Raw genomic sequence first — 3,256 nt, forward strand, 5'->3', positions numbered from 1 at the left:
TGTTGTACCAATATATATACTCCATTTGTAATAATCAAGAGATTAAGCTTCCTTAGTTTAAATTAAGATTTGATTAAGAGTAGATTAGAATAGATTAATCTTAATCATTCCACAAATTGCACTTTAACCTTTCCTTAATTATTGTTCAAGATTTCTTACTGGGTAATTGAATATTATTAGGTTATTATTTGGAGAATTGACAACTCTTCATCAATCAATCAAGTTCTCTTCTATTATTCTTTACTTTTCATTTGTTAATTTTAAGATCGGTATAATTCCTTTACTCTTTACTTTACTGCTTATTGTTTTATTCTTCTATCATGTTTATACTTGTTAAAATGATTGACACCATTGTTAACATATTTTCCATGATAATGAGTGAGTAGTTTCCTAACTAGGGATTAGTGAGGGATTAGGGGAGTTACTCATGGGAAAGATTTATGCTTAATGAGATCATATGAATGCTTGCTTATTGTTTTCCAACTTATGCACATGTCATGTTTGATGAAATGCTTGATTGACAACCTAGCATGTTTCTCTTATCCTTTCAACAAGATTTGTAAGACATAAACCAACTAAAGGCTGGTTAGACCATGCATATAGTTGATTAGAAAGAATTAAGTCGACTTGTCGGTGGTGTACAGTCTTGACCGACTTGGCTCCGGGGCCCAAACCTTCCTAGGACTCATTTATGTTATATCACCATCAATAGGGAAAACTAAGTCGACTTGTAGGTGTTATACTGTCTTGACCGACTCGGCTCCGAGACCTAAGTTTCCCCTAGAAATCGTAAGATATACACTAAATTGGTTCCAACAATAATAATTGCTTGCATCTATGAAACTTGTTTGTATGATCTCATCATGATTCCCCAATGATCCTATGATCCCTAGTATTGTTTATCATTTCTTTACACCCTTGTTTTATTGCTTGTTTACCTTTCATTTCTCTTATTAGTTTAGAATCATCGACTTAAACCAATCGTGACAAGCTAGTGTAACTACAATTAGATTGAACAATTTGAATACCCCCGTCCTTTGGGTTCGACCCCGACCTGGTTGCTATGCTAGTAGTTTGGTATAAATGTGTTTGAGAGCGTACAACGACACGTTCATCACAATACAATGATAATTATTCCAGTTCCGTTCTTCATATTGTCATAAAAGCGGTCTAAACGACCTTTTCAAACAAAGACGGGTTCAAACACCCTTTTACAAACCGTTTTACAAAACGTTTTCAACAGGCAGAAGACATCCCTTTGGATCGTCTGCTGCCCCGTGCCTAAACAAGCCAACTGTTTTCCAATTTTCAAACCAGGACAAGTCTACTTACATCGCCTGACGGCTCGCGCCTTAATAGGCTGCCTGATGTAGACCCTGTTTCCTTTCCAGCACTTGTCTAGGATGATCCCGACTTCGGTTAACTCAAATACAAGACGGATCAGATGGCAAGCCTGCCCCTTTTACATTGTATTTGCAAAACGCCTTTCTAAGATAAATGAATCACGTTATGCACCATGAACCTAACTCGGTAAATGGATGTTTAATTTCCGTCTTGCATGCAAATCAACATTAAATCCAATTTGACATCAATTACTTGATATTTGGATAAACAGCGGACATAAAATGCTCACATGTTAGGTTCAAACTTGTGGATGCGCATTCATTCATTTACCCGTTTTGTCAACTTTTGCATTTAACCAACCAAGATCGATCAGTAGAGGTCAATACCGCGGGCGGGATTGGGTGTCTGATTAAAGGGATTCCCAACACATACCTTCATCTCTTACTCAGAAACTTTGGATAGTGGACGACCTTATCCAGGGTGAACGAGAGTCATTTTAAAGATAAGATGCTAAAGAGGGACGACTCATTATCTTTAGTATCTATGTCAAATACTGCTTTTTGCCTTGGTTGACCTAGGAATAAAGTGGATTCGAACGAGTTCCAAGCATCCCACAAATGCTTGGTGGCGACTCCGAACATCTCTTGCATCGTTTCGAGACCCTTGCCGAGACGAAACTGACCGATCAAAAATGATCCGGACGAAAGCATTTTTACGCCGCCGAGCGTAGCTTTCAAAAGACCGTTGTATGTCCACATATCGGTTGGTCGTGTAGGTGGGCCCATGTCCACAGACTCAAGACCAAATTCGATGGGTATTGTTTCCTTTTTAGTTGATCGGAACCGCAAAGCAATGGTTAAAGAGCCTAGACAAGGCTACTCTTGGTATTGATTCATGGAAGAAGTTAGAACTTGCCTTCTACAAGAAGTTCTATCCTCCGGAGAAGACTAACATGTTGAGAGCGCAAATCACCGATGTCAATAAAAGAGATGAAGAGTCCTTATATGAGGCATGGGAAAGATTCAAATATACATGTTGCTCTTGTCCTCATCATGGACTAAGTGAATGGTTTCTTGTTCAACAATTTTGGAATGGGCTGTATGAAGATTCGAGAAATGTGCTCAACATGGGTTCTAATGGAAGATTCACCGAGGTTGATGACAACCAAACTTGGGCTAAGATAGAGGAGATAGGCGGTTCATAACTCTAAATATAGTAGGCCAAGAAAAGCTACTAGGGGAGGGATACATGAAGTTGATTCCGTCACACAATTGAGTGCCCATCTAAGTGCCCATATTGACACCATAAACTTGAAGTTTGAGAAAGCCATGGCCAAGCTTGATGAAGCTTCTCAATCACCCAAACAACATGTCAATGCTACAGTGGCAACATCTTCAATCCCAAATGGAGTGTGTGAGAGTTGTGGAACCTTGGGAAATGATCAACGCGAATGTAGGGGAACAAGTGAGCAAGTGAATACTTTCCAAGCATACAATAATGGCACCCCTTATTCCAACTATTACAATGAAAATACCAAATTCCACCCAAACCTCTCATACAAGAGCCAAAATGTCCAAAACCCTCAACCCACATACACCCCACATCCAATGAGAAACCCTACTCAAAGACCATAGCTCAACCAAAACCAACCCTCTTACTGATACCGTCGTTTATTTACCAAAAATAAATACCTAAATATACTAATAGAAGCTAGTGATAAGTAGGGTCGATCTCCACAGGGAGGCAAGGTATCTATCCGTAAGTCCGTCTATCTAAGTCACAATGGGGGTTTTGAATTTGGTTTTCTAAACTACTAAAGGTTTAAGGGTAAGAGAAATAAAGTAAGAGTAGTAAAGACAGAAAAAGTGATAAAAGTGATCAGATAAAAGAGGTATGTCGGGATTTCGGTTCA

General features: G+C 38.9%; 1 non-coding gene across 1 annotated transcript; it reads right to left on the reverse strand.

The window, feature by feature from the left end:
- Positions 1-2,296: 2,296 nt before the first annotated feature.
- On the reverse strand, positions 2,297-2,403 carry LOC141638182 (small nucleolar RNA R71). Its single transcript, XR_012542035.1, has one exon. It is a non-coding gene; the product is annotated as a small nucleolar RNA R71 (small nucleolar RNA).
- Between the last annotated feature and the right edge of the window lie 853 nt (positions 2,404-3,256).

Source organism: Silene latifolia, unplaced genomic scaffold (assembly GCF_048544455.1).
Source record: "Silene latifolia isolate original U9 population unplaced genomic scaffold, ASM4854445v1 scaffold_193, whole genome shotgun sequence".
Classification (NCBI taxonomy): Eukaryota; Viridiplantae; Streptophyta; class Magnoliopsida; order Caryophyllales; family Caryophyllaceae; genus Silene; species Silene latifolia.